At 55.2% G+C, this 18,618-nt stretch overlaps 1 protein-coding gene across 1 annotated transcript in view; it reads left to right on the top strand.

Moving 5' to 3' along the window:
* Positions 1 to 61: 61 nt before the first annotated feature.
* Positions 62 to 18,618, top strand: part of LOC128847453 (zinc finger protein 420-like) — a 43,383-nt gene continuing 24,826 nt past the window's right edge. Inside the window, exon 1 of the mRNA XM_054046866.1 lies at positions 62 to 402. The gene's annotated coding sequence lies outside the window, so the exon portion shown is untranslated. The remainder of the gene's footprint in view (positions 403 to 18,618) is intronic.

Below are 18,618 nucleotides of genomic sequence, written 5' to 3'. Positions count from 1 at the left end.
GCAGCAAGGGGGTGTTTCCCTTCCTGGAACTGACTCAGGCTGTTTGTTCAGTTGGAAGGGCCCCACCTGTAACATTACAGCCCTGGAGGTTTTGGTGAAAAATGTACCTCTAGGGCTCTGGCCCTGCAATCAGCCCCTTTGCTGGTGGGGAGGGTCACTGGGGTTTCAAATGGATGTCACATCCCCCTGTGAGGATGAGCCTGCAGGAGCAGGGTCTGTGTGTCTAAGGCTGGGTCTACACTACCCGCCTGAATCAGCGGGTAGAAATCAACTTCTCGGGGATCGATTGGGACGCGACAATCGATCCCCAAATCGACGCTCTTACTCCACCAGCGGAGGTGAGAGTAAGCGCCGTCGACAGGAAGCCGCAGAGGTCGATTTTGCTGCCGTCCCTACAGCGGGGTAAGTCGGCTGCGATACGTCGAATTCAGCTACGCTATTCACGTAGCTGAATTTGCGTATCTTAAATCTTAAATCGACACACCCCCCCTCCCCCGTAGTGAAGATGTAGCCTAAGGAGCGATAGTCAGACTTGGTGGAATTCTGTTTTTTTATACTATATAATTTTGACAGATAATGTTTATTTTAAGCAATTTTTATATTTATTGATTTAAACTTTCACAGTTGCACAACAATCTGGGTTTCAGCATTTCATTCCAATTGTTACCAATTTAAATGTTCACAGCTGTGGGAAATTAGGGGGGGATCAGACAAATAATTTGGTCAGACAATAACTAATTCATGACACTGGACACTGAGATTCAAAAAGTTAAAGCTTTAGAACTGTTAAAATTGTCTGTGGGCAGGTAAATCTCCCCCAGGGCAATAACCCAATTCCTACCCCTCCACCACATGGACAGAGGCTGAAAGTCCATCTGATGGCAGCTCAGGGGCTTGTGGAATGTGCTGGGATCTCAGCCTGGGCCTTAGTGGGGCAAGTAATCCTGTAACACAACCACACCCAGCAAGGCATGCACCCATTTTCTCCCTTTTTGTCAGTCCCAGCAGAGACCAGAGACTCAGTGGTGTACGGAGACCAAGCTCCTCCCCACCCGGTGACGTCTGGGACCCAACGGCCAAGGGCAGCCTGTGTGATCTCTCACTAGGGGTCCTGCACTGCACAGGGTGTGGGATAAACAGAGAGCTCTAGGGGTCCCTGGTTCAGTGCTGGCCAAGTGAGCAGCTGTCACACCTGTTCTTAGCTTGGTGGCTACTGCTTCTGTTTCCCTGCACAGTTTCCCCAGCTCTCCGGGATTCCTGGCTCTCTGCAGATGGCAGCGGGTGTGAGGGGAACTGGCGTTGGGGCTCCTGCGCTGTACAGGGGATGGGCTAACCAGAGATCTCCTGTCTCCAAGGCTCTCAGGTGACTTGTCCAGTCTGGCTGCAGGAGGAGATCTAGTGACAAATACAGGGGGCCTGGGAGAGTCTGGAGGAGCAGACACCTGGGACCAGAAATGGAAATCCAGCTGTGGTGAGAAAGGCAAATGGACAGGTGCTCAGGGCTGTGTCCCTTAGATATTTACCGCTCATGTCAGTGAAGATGCTGATTGGGTGGTGACTGCGGCTGAACAATCAAAATTATAATTAAAAGTACAATGGATCTTAGTAATTTGTGTAAGACAATGACTGAGAATATGTCTACACTACGAAATTAGGTTGAATTTATAGAAGCCGGTTTTATAGATATCGGTTTTATACAGTCGATTGTGTGTGTCCCCACATAAAATGCTCTAAGTGCATTAAGTCGGCGGACCGCATCCACAGTACCAAGGCTAGCGTCGACTTCCGGAGCGTTGCACTGTGGGTAGCTATCCCACAGTTCCCGCAGCCTCCGCCGCCCATTGGAATTATGGGTTGAGATCCCAATGCCTGATGATGTAAAAACAGTGTCGCGGGGGGTTCTGGGTACATGTCGTTAGGCCCCTCCCCTGCCATCAGAGCAACGGCAGACAATCGATTTGCGCCTTTTTACCTGGGTTACCTGTGCAGACGACTTACCACGCCATGCATGGAACCCGCTCAGCTTACCGTCACCATATGTCCTCTGGGTGCCAGCAGACGTTGTACTGCCTTGCTACACAGCAGCAGCTAACTTTTGGTAGCAGACGATGCAGTATGACTGATAGCCATCATCAGCGATCTGGGTGCTGGCTGACGTGGGGCTGGCAGACGTGGGGCTGCATTGCTATGCAGCAGCTAATTGCCTTTTGGCAGTGGATGGTGTATTACGATTGGTATCCGTCATCGTCGTACTCCTCAGTGAGTTCAATCAGAGGCACTTGGGAAAGTTCTTCAGCAGATTCCTCTAAGAAATACTGCACCAAACTTTCCACTCTGGGCATCTGATTCTTGACGATGATAGCTAGCAATCATAGTACATCATTTTCTGCCAAGCACCCAGAAGATGCCGATGGCTATCAGTCATGCTGCACCATCTGCTGCCAGCTTAAGATGTAAAAAATAGATGGACCAGATTTGTTCTGTATTCATTTGCTTCTCCCTCCCTCCGTGAAATCAACGGCTTGCTAAACCCAGGGTTTTGAGTTCAATCTTTGGGGGGGGGGGCATTCTGTGTGACAGTTGTTTGTGTTTCTCCTTGATGCACAGCCACCTTTGTTGATTTTAATTCCCTGTACCTGTACGCCATGTTGTCACTCGCCCCTCCCTCCCTCCATCAGTTTAATGCTTTTTTTCAGACCAGACGCCATAGCACTGGGATCATGGAGCCCGCTCAGATCACCGCGGCAGTTATGAGCACTATGAACACCACGCGCATTGTCCTGGAGTATATGCAGAGCCAGGACATGCCAAAGCAAAACCAGGACCAGCCGAGGAGGCGATTGCAGCGCGGCAACGAGAGTGATGAGGAAATTGACATGGACTTAGACCTCTCACAAAGTACGGGCCATAGCAATGTGCAAATCATGGTGTTACTGGGGCAGGTTCATGGTGTGGAACGCCGATTCTGGGCCCAGGAAACAAGCACAGACTGGTGGGACCGCATCGTGTTGCAGGTGTGGGACAATTCCCAGTGGCTGCGAAACTTTCGCATGCGTAAGGGCACTTTCATGGAACTTTGTGACTTGCTTTCCCCTGCCCTGAAGCACCAGAACACCAGGATGAGAGCAGCCCTCACAGTTGAGAAGTAAGTGGCGATAGCCCTGTGGAAGCTTGCAATGCAAGACAGCTACCGGTCAGTCGGGAATCAATTTGGAGTGGGCAAATCTATTGTGGGGGCTGCTGTGATCCAAGTTGCCAGGGCAATGAAAGACCTGGTGATATCAAGGGTAATGACTTTGGGAAACATGCAGATCATAGCAGATGGCTTTGCTGCAATGGGATTCCCAAACTGTGGTGGGGCGATAGACGGAACCCATATCCCTATCTTGTCACCGGAGCACCAAGCCACCGAGTACATAAACCGCAAGGGGTATTTTTCAATGCTGCTGCAAGCCCTGGTGAATCACAAGAGATGTTTCACCAACATCAATGTGGGATGGCCGGGAAAGGTACATGATGCTCGCATCTTCAGGCACTCTGGTCTGTTTCGAAAGCTGGAGGAAGGGACTTTCTTCCCGGACCAGAAAATAACCATTGGGGATGTTGAAATGCCTATCGTTATCCTTGGGGACCCAGCCTAACCCTTAATGCCATGGCTCATGAAGCCGTTCACCGGCAGCCTGGACAGTAGTCAGGACCTGTTCAACTATAGGCTGAGCAAGTGCCGAATGGTGGTGGAATGTGCATTTGGATGTTTAAAAGCACGCTGGTGCAGCTTACTGACTCAGATAGACCACAGCAAAACCAATATCCCCATTGTTATTGCCGCTTGCTGTGCACTCCAAAATATCTGTGAGAGTAAGGGGGAGACATTTGGCAGGATGGGTGGTTGAGGCAAATCGCCTGGCCGCTGATTACGCGCAGCCAGACACCAGGGCGGTTAGAAGAGTACAGCAGGGTGCGGTGCGCATCAGGAAGCTTTGAAAACCATTTTTGTGACTGGCCAGGCTACGGTGTGAAACTTCTGTTTGTTTCTCCTTGATGAACCCTCCGCCCCGCCCCCGGTTCACTCTACTTCCCTGTAAACCAACCACCCCACCCTCCCCTCACCCCTTCAAGCACAGCTTGCAGAGGCAATAAAGTCATTGTTACTTCTCATTCGTGCATTCTTTATTAATTCCTCACACAACTAGGGGGATAATTGCCAAGGTAGCCCGGGATGGGTGGGGGAGGAGGGAAGGAAAAGGACACACTGCAGTTCAAAACTTTAAAACTTTAACACTTATTGAAGGCCAGCCTTCTGATGCTCGGGAAATCATCTGGGGTGGAGTGACTGGGTGGCCGAAGGCCTCCCCACCGTGTTCTTGGGCGTCTGGGTGAGGAGGCAATGGGACTTGGGGAGGAGGGCTGTTGGTTTCAGAGGGGCTGTAGCAGGTCTCTGCTCCTGCTACCTTTCCAGCAGCTCAACCATACGCTGGAGCATATCAGTTTGATGCTCCAGCAGCCGGAGCATTGACTCTTGCCTTCTGTCTGCAAGCTGACACCACCTATCATCTTCAGCCCACCACTTACTCTGTTCAGCCCGCAATTCAGCCCGCCACCTCTCCTCTCGTTCATACTGTGCTTTTTTGCACTCTGACATTGACTGCCTCCACGCATTCTGCTGTGCTCTTTCAGCGTGGGAGGACATCTGGAGCTCCGTGAACATATCATCCCGAGTCCGCTGTTTTCTCCTTCTAATCTTCACTAGCCTCTGTGAAGGAGAAACATTTGCAGCTGGTGGAGGAGAAGAGAGGTTAAAAAAGACATTTTAGAGAACAATGGGTACACTCTTTCACGTTAAATTTTGCTGTTCACATTACAGAGCACATGTGCTTTCGTTACAAGGTTGCATTTTTCCTCTTATATTGAGGGCCTGCCGGTTTCGTGTGAGAGATCACTCACGCAGTGCCAGGCAACAGAATTCGGCTTGCAGGCAGCCATGGTAAGCCACAGTCTTTTGGCTTTTTTAACCTTCTTAACATGTGGGAATGGTTTCAAACAGCAGCGCCCTCATTTCCCATACCAAGGACCCATCGGGTTGTCCATTTAAAATGAGTTTGCAGTGTAAAAGGAGGGGCTGGGGTTTCCGGGTTAACATGCAGCACAAACCCAACTCCCCCCCACACACACACACACCCAATTCTCTGGGCTGATCACTTCACCCCTTCCCCAAACCGTGTGGCTAACAGGGGGGAACATTTCTATTCAGCCGAGCAGGAATGGGCACCTCTGAATGTCCCTTAATAAAATCACCCCATTTCAAACAGGTGACCGTGAATGACATCACTCTCCTGAGGATAACAAAGTGAAATAAGGAATGGATGTTGTCTGCATGCTAGCAAACACCGGGACCATACGCTGCCATGCTTTGTTATGCAATGATTCCAGACTACGTGCTACTGGCCTGGCGTGGTAAAGTGTCCTACCATGGCGGACGGCATAAGGCAACCCTCCCCAGAAACCTTTTGCAAAGGCTTTGGGAGTACATGAAGGAGAGCTTTCTGGAGATGTCCCTGGAGGATTTCCGCTCCATCCCCATACACGTTAACAGACTTTTCCAGTAGCTGTACTGGCCGTGATTGCCAGGGCAAATTAATAATTAATCATTAAACACGCTTGCTTTTAAACCCTGTGTAATATTTACAAAGGTACACTCACCAGAGGTCCCTTGTGTGCCCTCAGAGTCTGGGTGAGTTCGGGGGTTACTGGTTCCAGGTCCAGGATGATAAACATATCCTGGCTGTTGGGGAAACCGGTTTCTCTGCTTACTTGCTGTGAGCTCTCTTCATTGCCTTCATCATCATTTTCCTCCTACCTCGAACCCGCTTCCCTGTTGCTTGTTTCTCCATTGACGGAGTCAAAGCACACGGTTGGGGTAGTGGTGGCTGCACCCCCTAGCATCGCATGCAACTCCGTGTACCCTTCTGCCCATCTAAGTTGGCAGCAACAAGGGCCGGGTTCTGTATCTAGGGGTTCCGTTTCAATAACACAATGCAAAACCGGCTTGAGCCCCCACCCAGTGACCTGGGACAATTACAAAGCACCCCCTGGGTGCCTCTAAGAGGCAATACTTCCCCTCTCGCAAGCACGGAGTCTGAGTGTGACAGAAAATGTTTAATAACATGAGGTAAACGACATCAGCATTAAATTGGAAAAACACCACAAACAGGATTCATAACACAAACCATGAGCAAAAAACCCACCCCAGCAAATTGGGCTGTGTCCTTTCCCTTTGGGTTCTTGAATCCAGCAACCCAAAAATCACCCAGAGTCCCCAAAGTCCAACACCCCCAAAGTCGCTTGGGTCCAGCAACCACCTCCTGGTCAGTGTAGCCCCAGAGCAAAAGGGGGGGGGCATGCAGGGTGTTAAGGGGCACCTTACGTGATCCGAGGCCGGCCGTCTGTCTGTCCGTGGGGTTCCACCACAGCCTTCACCACGAGCCAGTCCACTTCCTGCCGTCCCACAAACTGCTCCGCTCTAGAAGCTGCTCCGCTCACCGACCTGTGAGCCACTCTTGCCGTCCCCGCAAACAGCTCCACTCGCCGTTCCTTGGGCCGCTCCAACCAGCCCTGCGCCGCCCACTGCTCCTCCAGTCATCCCCACAAACTGCTCAGCAATATAGCTTCAGGCTCCCCCACTAGTTAACACAGCACTCAGTGATCTCAGTTCTTAATAAATTGGGGAGCCCCAGTGCTAGTGCACCATTGACCCAAAGTGAATTCAGCTCAGCAGTGTGTAACTAGACTCCTAATGGAATCAAAGTTAGCTCTGACATTCAACAGTGGAGAGAGGAGGAAGTGCAATTGGTGTGTCAAGCCCTCAGAGGGCACCCATACCACCAGGTAGAAATGCCTATCCCCATCCTCTCTCCATTCACTGGGGGGGGGGGGGGAGGGTTGTAACCCATGCCCCTTGTCAAGCAAGTGCTACTTAGGTAATGGTGAAGGACTCACTCAGTCCCTCTGTCATACAACAGTTCCACTGGCCTTGATTCACAGAATCAGGGTAACAAAACTTTATTCTTCCTGCCCCAATAACAGAGAAAACTGGGGATCCCACACCAGCCAAAGTAACCACTTTGAGCTGCTGTTGTTTCATGCCAGGCAAGTGGCTGTGCCTATGCAAACAAGATCAGCCCCTGAAGTTCTTTTCCACACTTGCCATAATTCACCACCAGATGTCAGGGTAGAGCTCATCCTGACTCTGCTTACACCTTAGCAGTACCCGTAGTGGGGGAGCACCGCTGTGACCCCTGGAGTGGCGCCTCTATAGCACACTAAAAGGGGAGCTGCGCACTTCCCCCACCCTCAGTTCCTTCTTGCCACCAGTGAAGGTAGTCGGAACTTTGTGCTCCAGCCTGGCTGTAGCCCTTCCAGTACTCATCTTCCCTTTAATTGGATAACTTCTTTAGTTTGTTGCCTGGTGCGAGGCATACCCCATGCCCCAGGCTTCAAGTCGTGTGACTCCTGTCGCAGTTCTATGCCAAGAAGCGACCCGCACACTCAGTGTCTTCGCTGCTTGGGAGAGACTCACGTAACCGATCTCTCTAAGATCTGTCGGTCGTTCAAGCCTCGAACGAAATCTGAGAGAGATATCCGGTTCCGGGCCCTGCTGATGGAATCTGTGTTGGCCCCGGCACTGGCATGCCGATCGGACTCAGCACCAGGTGCCTCATCCTCGGTGCGGAGCGAGGCACCTTGCACCAGTGGGCACCGCTCACCTGCTACGAAGCAAGGGAAGACTCAGCAGCGCCGACAAAAGGACAGGGTTGAGGCCGGACTTGAGTTGGGCAGCCCATGATCCCCCCCGGGACCCAGACATCTGATCCCACCAAGTGGAGTAGTCTGGTCACGTCCACGCATGCCTCTCCCACGGTGAGAATGCCGTCGATGCCGGAGGCTCCACAGGCCGCACATGACATCCTTTCCCTCCCGGTGCCGGATGCGCCACCCGAGATGGGCCCCCGGCCCTGAGGGAAGTGGCCATTGAGAGCACACCAGCCCTCCCCAGCAAGAGACAGCCCGCACTCCAAGGACTGTGCGCCCTGTTCGCCGAGGTCCTCACATAGCTCGCATCAGTCCTCCACTCCGATCAGACTGGCTGATTCACCTGCGCGGGAGCCTCGAAGGTTCTCCACTCCCCATTGGGAGCACAGGCACCGAGACAAGCGGCGTCGATGCTCCTCTTTGGATAGGAGTTACAGGAGTAGATTCTAATGCTATCATTATGGACGCTCGGGCTCGAGTGCCCGCTCCGCTAGACACCATAGATGGAGCTCTCCTCGGACGTTACCGGCACCGAAGCGTCGAAGCTACGATCGTTGGGACGACTATGAGAGCAGCACTTCGGTCGAGTACCACTCCCCATCGTCATCGAGGTCCAGATCTCGAGGTCGGCACCAGCACGACCGTAGATGCTCCTGTCGCTCCTATGACACCGTGCGGTCAACGGCGACCTCGGCACGGCACCCAGCCACCAGTCCCCGAGCAGCTCCAGGCCCCAAGAGCAGCCTGCACCGCTCGGCACACAAGCCAGTCAGTGGCAAGGGGCACCGTGGCAGGGCTAATGGTGTCAATGGGCACCGTGGCCGCAATTGCCTGCCCAGGCGAGACCCCGCTCGGTAACCGGGGCGTCCCAGACCCATTCGGTGTCCCCCCCCGACAGAGTCAGAAGTCGACAGGCACTGAACCGGCAGCACCGGGCCCAGACTCGGTCTTGGGAGTCAAACCAGCGGCACCTCCTGACGCCCTGGTAGCCGGACAGCCCCCTCGCCGGCACCGGAGGAGACCATAGCAGCACCTCCGTCCATTGTACAAGAGGTCTTTAAAGTTCACCAGGAGCTCCTCAAAAGGGTAGCCTCGAATCTCCAACTCCAGGCTGAGGAGATGGAGGAGCCATTGGACACCCTTTTCAATGTTCTGTCTTCCTTGACACCAGGCCGTGTGGCCTTACCCCTTCACCAGGGTGTGGCCAACATATCGACTGCCCTGTGGCAGACCCCAGCTTCCTTGGTGCCCATCTCCAAGAAAGCAGAAAAAAAGTACTTTGTTCCGGCTAAGGGACATGACTACCTGTACTCCAACCCGGCACCTAACTCCCTGGTGGTGGAGTCAGTCAACCATCGGGAATGGCATGGCCAGCCTGCACCCACCCCCAAGGACAAAGACACCAAGAGACTTGATTCTTTTGGCAGGAAAGTTTATTCTTCTGCGAGCTTTCAACTTTGGGTGGTGCTAAAATTTGCCATATTATCATGGTCTCTTCATATAGTGGTAGAAAGACATACAATATTTGTGGTGTGTTAGGGCACTGGCTCTCAACCAGGAGTGCACATACCACTGGGGGTATGCAGAGGTCTTCCAGGGGGTACATTAAATCATCTAGATATTTGCCTAGGGTTACCATATTCTGTACCTCCAAATGGAGGACACTCCACGGCCCCCGCCCCCGCCCCCAGCCCCGCCCATACCCCCTCCCCAACCCCGCCCCCTCCCCAAAGTCTCCGCCCCCTCCCCTGCTTCCCGCGAACATTTGATTCGCGGGAAGCCTGAAGCAGGTAAGGAGGGTGTGGGGGGGAGGAGGCGCAGCCCAGGCTAGCCCCCCCGGCGGCTCCAGCCTGGGTCGGCTCGGGCCCTGGGGTGCCGGCCCCGGCCCACCACCCCCGGCCCGCCCAGCACTGCCGGACCCCGGCTCCCCGGCGGCCCGGCTCCCTGCGGGCCCGGTCGACCCGGCTCCCCGCGGGCCCGGCCGACCCGGCTCCCTGCCGGCCCGGCTCCCCGCCGGCCCGGCCGACCCGGCTCCCCGCCGGCCCGGCTCCCCGCCGGCCCGGCTCCCCGCGGGCCCGGCCGGCCCGGCTCCCCGCGGGCCCGGCTCCCCGCGGGCCCGGCCGGCCCGGCTCCCCGCGGGCCCGGCTCCCCGCCGGCCCGGCCGGCCCGGCTCCCCGCCGGCCCGGCCCCCCGCGGGCCCGGCCGACCCGGCTCCCCGCCGGCCCGGCCCCCCGCGGGCCCGGCCGACCCGGCTCCCCGCCGGCCCGGCTCCCCGCGGGCCCGGCCGACCCGGCTCCCCGCGGGCCCGGCTCCCCGCGGGCCCGGCCGGCCCGGCTCCCCGCCGGCCCGGCCCCCCGCGGGCCCGGCCGACCCGGCTCCCCGCCGGCCCGGCCCCCCGCGGGCCCGGCCGACCCGGCTCCCCGCCGGCCCGGCTCCCCGCCGGCCCGGCCGACCCGGCTCCCCGCCGGCCCGGCTCCCCGCCGGCCCGGCCGACCCGGCTCCCCGCCGGCCCGGCCGACCCGGCTCCCCGTCGGCCCGGCCGACCCGGCTCCCAGCCCGGACCCCGGCCCGGCACCATGCCCCCGGCCCCGCACCGCCGGCCCCGGCCGAGCACCACCCAGCCCTCCCGATTTTCCCGGACATGCCCGGCTTTTGGGGATTTCCCCCCGGACGGGGATTTGAGCCCCCAAAAGCCGGACATGTCCGGGAAAATCCGGATGTATGGTAACCCTATATTTGCCTAGTTCTAAAACAGGCTACAGAAAGCAGTAGCAAAGTAAGTACAAACTAAAATTTCATACAGATAGTGACTTGCTTATACTTATTTATATGCTATACACTGAAAAATAAGTACAATATTTATATTCCAATTGATTTACTTTAGAATTATATGGTAAAATGAGAAAGTAAGCAATTTCTCAATAATAGTGTGTTGTGACATTTTTGTAATTTTATGTCTAATTTTGTAAGCAAGTAGTCTTTAAGTGAGGTAAAACTTGGGGGTATGCAAGACAAATCAGACTCCTGAAAGGGATACAGTAGTCTGGAAAGGTTGAGTGCCACTATTCTGGGTGATAGAGTTTGGCATGTCTGGTCATGGCAAGGCATAGTTCAGTTAAATCATATTGCACGTATATTTTGATGTGTAGTGAGGGACACTTCCTTTATTTCTGACACAATCTATAAAAAGTATAATGACTAAAGTTAAAAAGGAACTTCAGTTTCTTCTTCGGGTATGTGTCTGTATGAATCCCACAGTAGGTTCATATGTGCCTTATGAGTGAGGTTTGTTTTTTTTGAACAGCATTGTCTGGGGGTGCACATGCACCCTATATCTCCTTAGGCTCCCGCGTGAGGGCATAACGGGTACAGTGGGTGAAATTTATTTCTCCCCTTGCAGTTCCCTCTTATCAACCATGATAGTGAGACAAAACCTGGAGAATGTCTGACACACTGCTTTCTCTGATCTTCAAAGGCCTATTCTCAACTAGTTTGCTGGGGAAAAAAATCTCTTTTCACCCTCTTTATTCCTTTAATTTCTTTAATTTGGATGTTCAAAAAACAATACAACCCCCCCCCCACCCTACCCCCCGATAGAGGCGGGACAAGATGCTTCACGACAAACAGACTCTAAACCTTCAGGGTTTGAAACCTGCCTGACCTGCGAGAGACTCATCCCCCCTGGTCATTGGGCAGAGCTGATGCCTGTTCTCTCTGGGGGAGGGTTAGATCCGTAACAAATGTTCAATTTCTAAATCCTCTTCAGGGATTCACAAATTGAGGGCCATGCAGCTGAAACTGTACCTGCTTAAGCAATGTATGTGCATCATCTCAGACCTGGCCTGCCCCAGGCCCCCTGAATCCTCTGGGCGGCCCTGGAATGTCTCACTATAAAACACTGGAAAGCTGTACAAAAGTTGGAGGCTACTATATACTGGCATTGAGCTATGTGCAGACCTCTCATGGACATCACTGGTTTTGTAGAAAAATTTACGATAGAATGTTAAAGACATTTTTTTTTTTAAGAGAGAAATACTTAAGGCACTCTTTTGTACACAAAGTGTACTCATTTCCATGAGACCCAGAAGTGTGACAGATACTGTGGATCAGATACAGCAGGGGCCGGCAACCTTTCAGAAGTGGTGTGCCGAGTCTTCATTTATTCACTCTAATTTAAGGTTTCATGTGCCAGCAATACATTTTAACGTATTTTAAGGGGGCAGGAGTGGGGAGAGGGATCAGAGCAGTCAGGGGACAGGGAGCAGAGGGGTTTAGATGGGTTGGGAGTTCTGGGGGGGGGCTGTCAGGGGGTGGGGAGTGGTTGGATGGGGCGTGGGAGTCCCAGGGGTCTGTCTGGGGGTGGGGGTGTGGATAAGGGTTGGGGCAGTCAGGGGACAAGAGGCAGGGAGGCTTAGATAGGGGGTGGAGTCCTGGGGGGCAGTTAGGGGCAGGGGTCCCAGGAGAGGGCAGTCAGGGGACAAGGAACTGGGGGAGGGTTGGGGGTTCTGGGGGGGCGGGAAGTGGGAGGGGCAGGGGCGGGGCTAGGACGGGGCTCCTCCCGTCCTCTTTTTTGCTTGCTGAAATATGGTAACCCTATCTAAACTGTGCTTAGTGCAGTCTGTGAAGGAAAGAGGGGTAAAGGTGCTTTAAGGTTCAAGTTATGTCTCCTGCGTCTCACTGCTGACTAGCTGCAGACCTAGTGCTCAGAATTAAGGAATGTTCTCAGGGCTAGCTACATAACTCTATACTAGTTTTCAATGGCCTGCTAAATGCTTCAGACATGCCACCTTTTCACTTAGCTATATCCTGAATAGCAGGGCCGGCCAGAGGATTCAGGAGGCTTGGGGCAAAGCAATTTAGGGGGCCCCTTCCATAAATAAAAGTTGCAATACTACAGTAACATGTATTTGGAAATGTAAAAAATAACCAGTGAAATACATTCAAAAATTAATTTGTAATAATTTGAAAAAATACTAAATACATTATTTAAAAACATTACATGCTTTAATGGTATGTATACATTTGCAATTATATAATGGGCTGTTGCTGGATGATGGTGATGGTTGGGATGGGGTCGGGGAGGTGCCCGGCCCCTCCCTTACCATGTTTCTTACCCCGTATCCCAGACCCTCAGCGCGCCGCATCCAGGACGCCGGGGGATGGGATGGGGGAAGACGGAGGCGGGGGGAGCCTCCGACATACATGAGGCCTGTGGGGCCCCCAGGGCCTGGGGCAAATTCCCCCACCCCCCCCGGCGGCCCTGCTGAATAGTGGTGACTGGGAGTGGCGGGGGGAAGTGTAGCAGATACCAATTTGAGGTGAATATTCTCTTGGCCAGATCCTACTGGGTTTATGGTGCTTTGTGCTATGGACTGGAGCAAAGTGGCTGGTGAATAACCAAGAATCTGGTTAATAATTATTCTCTAAATTCAGCTTTTTTCTTTCTCTCTCTCTGAATGATCACTAATTCAAAATAGTAGTGTGCAAGTTGACTGGATAATGGTAATAGCATAATCTCTTGTTAGAACATTGTAAACCCTACTACCTGATTTTTATATTAAACACTTACTATACATAATACAAGAAATCCCTGATGTTAGAACCTGGCTATGCTGCTGCTGTAGAGGGCTCATCACCCAGCAGCTGGGGGCCACCATGTGGGCTCGGCAGGGCTGCTGGCCAAGGCGGCCAACGGGTGTGGGTGGGATCTCGGGAGTCATGTCCCGGGGATCTGCCCCACTCCCCAGCACTGCTCCAGCTCTGAGCTGTCTCCACTGCCTGGGACCTGTGGGGCCCCACCTACCTCCCAAGGGAAAGAGCCACCTGGACTGGTGCAGAGGCTGGGCCAGTCTCAGCCAGTCATAGCGGACGGCGGGGGGTGGCGGGGAGGTTCAGCTGGGTCCTGCCTGGCATGTGGGTCCTGAGGGAGCCTGGCCCGGGTAGGCTCTGCTCCTGCTCCAGCCTGGCTGATTGCACCCCCAAGGGGCCAGAGTTATCCTGCCCCAGGACCAGCTCTGGCTGAGCTGCCGGATCAGCCTGGCAGACACAGTCACCTCCCATCAGGGCCGGCTATTGTGGCTGGGGGTTAGGGTGTGAGAGAGTAGGTCTCTAGTGGGTCTGGGGGGGGGTGCTGTGCAGTGGGGGTTGGGGACATCTGTGTGTGTCCGGATGCTGGGAAGTGTGGGGGCTCTGTGCGGGGCACTGTGCAGTTGTGGCAGTGGGGGGAACTGGGCAGTGAGGGAATCTGGGGGTGAGCTCTTGGCAGGGAGGTACAGGGCACTGTGCAGTTGTGGGAGGGCTGTGGGGGGTCTCCAGCTACGGGGTTTTGGGCAGTGAGAGGATCTGTGGGGGGGTTCTGAGTGGGTGGGGGAGTGGTCTCTGGGAGGGCACTGGGCATGGGGGTTTGTGGGAGTCTCTGGGTGGTGTGGCACTGGGCTTAGGGAGTCAGAGGGGTGCTGGGTGGGGCGGGGAGCATGGTGCAGCATGGAACTTCCCTGAAGGGGAAGAAGCACAATGGGAGCGCAGGGCTGGTCTGGCCAGTGTGTGTCTGGCAGCTCCCGGTTTGTAAACAGTGCCATTGTACTGCACTGGGTGGAATGGGGCTGTCCCTGCCATGCCATGACCCATCTCATCTCCCATTGCCCCCGGCCAGCCGGTCGCTCTGAGGACTCTGCCCCCCTACCCCATGTCCCCATTTCCCCCATGGGGACTCACAAATATGTTTAGCACCAGGCCCACAAAAGGTTAATCCAGCCCTTTTTGGGGTGCAGGCTCTGGGATGGAGTTAGGGTGCAGAAGGGTTGCAGGCTATGGGGAGTTTGAGTGAGAGGTGCAGGCTCTGACCTGGTGCAGGGGATTGGGGTACAGGAGGGGGTGTGGATATGTGGGCTCTGGGAGGGAGTTAGCAACTCAGCACGTTATATAAGAAAAATGAGCTGCAATGATTTCATATAGACATAGAAACTGATAGAAGACACTTTTACATATTCAAAATGTGAGAGGCAGAGTTCGAGGGAGGGAGGGGGAAGGGAGTGCCTGTACAATATTTCACCGCATTCAGTCTCCTGGCTGGAGCAGTAATGTAGCCCTGCGCAGGACTGCACAGAGGATTCAGCGTCCAGGAGCGGCCTCGGACAGCGTTGCAGCCACGGCTGTGCAGCGCACCAGGGCCGCTCCCGGACGTGGCGTGCTGAGACACAGGGGCTTGGTTGAAGACGGAGGCGGGGGCAGCCTCTGACATACTCATGGGGGCCCCTGTGGAAAATTGCCCCACTTGCCCCCGCCCCCCCGAGCAGCCTTGGCCCTGGCCCTGGCCCTGCAACACTTGTATAGGATAGAGAGGAGCTGCGGTGATTAAGCTTTGATAGGCTAGGAATTGGAGGCCTGTGCCTTTAACACCCCAGTCCCAGGAACCCGCCCTCTGCTCTGGGGCTGACATGCAGCGTCCTGTGAGCAGAACGAAAACAGACTCTGCCCCCCCCCACACCCCTAGATTAGCGAGCACAGTGGGTGGCTCATCCCACGGGGTCACTGTTTCCCCCTCTACCCCTCCCTAAGTGGGGGTTTTGTCCCTGCACAGGGTCTGACAGCGTCTCCCCCCTAGGGTGACCAGACGTCCCGATTTTATCGGGGCTGTCCCGATATTTGCTTGTTTGTCCCGCGTCCCGCCCGCTTTGCGGTGGGGACACTGGACAGACAAGCAATTTTGCCCTCCCTGGAGGGCTCTCGCCCCTGCCCACCCCCGACTCCGCCCTCTCCTTCCACCATTGGCTCCCTCCCCAAATCCCCGCCCTGGCCCCGCCTCTTACCCAAGCACGTGGCATTCCTCCTCCCTCCCAGGCTTGTTGCTGTGATGCTGGTACAAGCCTGGAGGGAGGGGGTGGTGGCTGGCTTCCAGTTCCTGGAGCTGGTGAGTAGGGGCACCAGGCGGGCAGGGGGGCTCTGGACCCCGGCAGGGGAGAGCGGCTCGGGGTCTGCACGAGTGGCGATGTAAAGTTTATTGGCTTGGGATGGAGCCTGGCCGGCTCCTCGCCCCTGTAGGGGGGGTAACGTCCACCCCTCCCCCCTCGTCCTGGCGCCTCAGCTGAGCCCCCCATCGCCCTCGTGGGGGAGCAGCCCCCTTGCCAGCCCCCCTTGCCCACCCGGTGCCCCTACTCACCAGCTCCAGGAACTGGAAGCAGGCCACCACCCCCCTCCCTCCAGGCTTGTGCGGGCATTCCAGCTGCAAGCCTGGAGGGAGGAGGAATGCCGCTCAGCTGAGGAGCCAGGGGGAGTGGGGAGGGAGGGACTCGGCTCCTTACCTGGCCTGTGGCGGCAAGGTGTATCAAGCACAAAGTGCTCTTGCTCCCGTTTTGCTACTTTGTGTGTACTGAGCATGCTCACTCGAACTGAGCATGCCCAGTAACCTTCGTTGTAGCCACTGCCCTCTCTCTGCCCTTACTTCTACTTACGATTTGCTGCCTCCTCTTTGCGGGGGTTTAAAAGGATTAAGGGGGCAAATCGCAGCGGGGGGGCTGTCAGGGTCTGAGCAGGGGGCAGAATTTTACTGGCCTGGGGGGTTCAAGCTATTGTAGCTAGCGGCAGAAGAGGGGTTGAAGGGCAAAAATCGGTGGTGGGGGGTGAGAGCCGGGGTTAAGCCGGGGCGGGGGGGGGGAGGGAGACACTGCCAGACCCCGTGCGGGTACAAAACCCCGTTTAGGGAGGGGGAGGGGGGGAAACAGTGACCCCGTGGGATGAGCCACCCACTGTGCTCGCTAATCTAGGGGTGTGTGGGGGGGCAGAGGCTGTCTTTGTTGTTCTCACAGGGACGCTGCATGTCAGCCTCGGAGCAGGGGGCGGGTTCCTGGGGCTGGGGTCTTAAAGGCACAGGCCTCCAATTCCTAGCCTGTCAAAGCTGAATCAACGTAGCTCCTCTCTATCTTATACAAGTGTTGCAGGGCCAGGGCCGCCCAGACGGAGGGGCCAAGTGGGCAATTTTCCGCACGGGCCCCCATGAATATGTCGGAGGCTGCCCCCGCCTCTGTCTTCCCCCGGTGTCTCAGCGTGCCGCGTCTGGGAGCGGCCCTGGCGCACTGCAGCGCGGTGGCTCCAACGCTCTCCGGGGCCGCTCCTGGTCGCAGCACGCTGAGGCTCCAGGAGAGGGGGTAAGCGCCATGGTAAGGGGTGGGGCACCCTCCCCGACCCCTTCCTAACCATCACCATCACCCAGCAACAGCCCATTATGTAATTGCAAATGTATACATACCATTAAAGCATTTAATGTTTTTAAATAATGTATTTAGTGTATTTTTAAATTATTACAAATTAATTTTTGAATGTATGTCACTGGTTATTTTTTAAATTTCCAAATACATGTTACTATAGTATTGCAACTTTTTTATATGGAAGGGGCCCCCAAAATTGCTTTGCCCCAGGACCCCTGAATCCTCTGGGCAGCCCTGTGCACATCTACGTTACTGATCCAGCCAGGAGACTGAATGCGGTGAAATATTGTACAGGCACTCCCTTCCCCCTCCCTCCCTCGAACTCTGCCTCTCACATTTTGAATATGTAAAAGTGTCTTCTATCAGTTTCTATGCCTATATGAAATCACTCACTGCAGCTCATTTCTCTTATATAACGTGCTGAGTTGCTAACTCCCTCCCAGAGCCCACATGTCTGCACCCCCTCCTGTACCCCAATCCCATGCCCCAGGTCAGAGCCTGCACCCCTCACTCAAACTACCCATAGCCTGCAACCCTCCTGCACCCCAACTCCATCCCAGAGCCTGCACCCCAAAAAGGGCTGGATTAACTTTTTGTGGGCCTGGTGCTAAACATAGTTGTGGTCCCCAAGGGGGGAAAAGGGGACATGGGGGGCAGAGTCCTCAGAGCGATGGGCTGGCTGGGGGCAATGGGAGATGGGTCATGGCACGGCAGGGACAACCCTGCTCCACCCAGCCCAGTACAATGGCACTGTTTACAAACCGGAAGCTGCCAGACGCACACTGGCCAGCCCAGCCCTGCGCTCCCATCATGCTTCTTCCCCTTCGGGGCGGGCCCATGACCGCAAGGTGATACAAGAGTGGCCCCTTTGGTTGATCTGCTTCCTCCTGGCTAATGTGACAAATTGATCTATTTTACGATTGAGGTGCGCTGTTTCACGTATTTGTGTGTGAGTCCGTGAAAAGGGAGGTAAGCTTTGGGGGTACGGAGCATGCCCCTGAGCCCAAGGTGAGACCAGAGTGGCCCCTTTCATCGATCTGCTTCCTCCTGGCTAGCATGCCCCTGAGCCCAAGGTCATACCAGAGTGGCCCCTTTCATTTTTTCCACTGGCTTCCGCCTTCCTTATTTCCAATGACTTGTCTGCTCATGCACCTGTCACTGGTACATGGGGTTGCGAATCAGGAGGGATGGGGTTTGTGGTCAAAAACACTCATGGTCTGCTTCCTCCTGGCTAATGTGCCAAATTGATCTATTGGACACTTGAGGCGCGCTGTTTCACGTTTTTGTGTGTGAATACGTGAAAAGACCCCCACAAACCCCCATGCCCAGTGCCCTCCCACAGACCACTCCGAACCCCCCCAGATCCTCTCACTGCCCAGTGCCCCCTAGCTGTAGACCCTCCACAGCCCTCCCACAACTGCACAGTGCCCTGCCCCTCCCCGCCCAGAGCCCCCCCACAGATTCCCTCACTGCCCAGTGCCCCCCACCACCCCACTGCCACAACTGCACAGTGCCCCACCCAGACCCCTGCACACTTCCCAGTGCCCCAACACACACAGATCTCCCCACCCCCCACTGCACAGCACCCCCCCAGACCCACTAGAGA

The sequence above is a fragment of the Malaclemys terrapin genome, chromosome 13 (assembly GCF_027887155.1).
Source record: "Malaclemys terrapin pileata isolate rMalTer1 chromosome 13, rMalTer1.hap1, whole genome shotgun sequence".
NCBI classification, from domain to species: Eukaryota; Metazoa; Chordata; order Testudines; family Emydidae; genus Malaclemys; species Malaclemys terrapin.
This window is presented reverse-complemented; position numbering and strand designations above follow the sequence as displayed.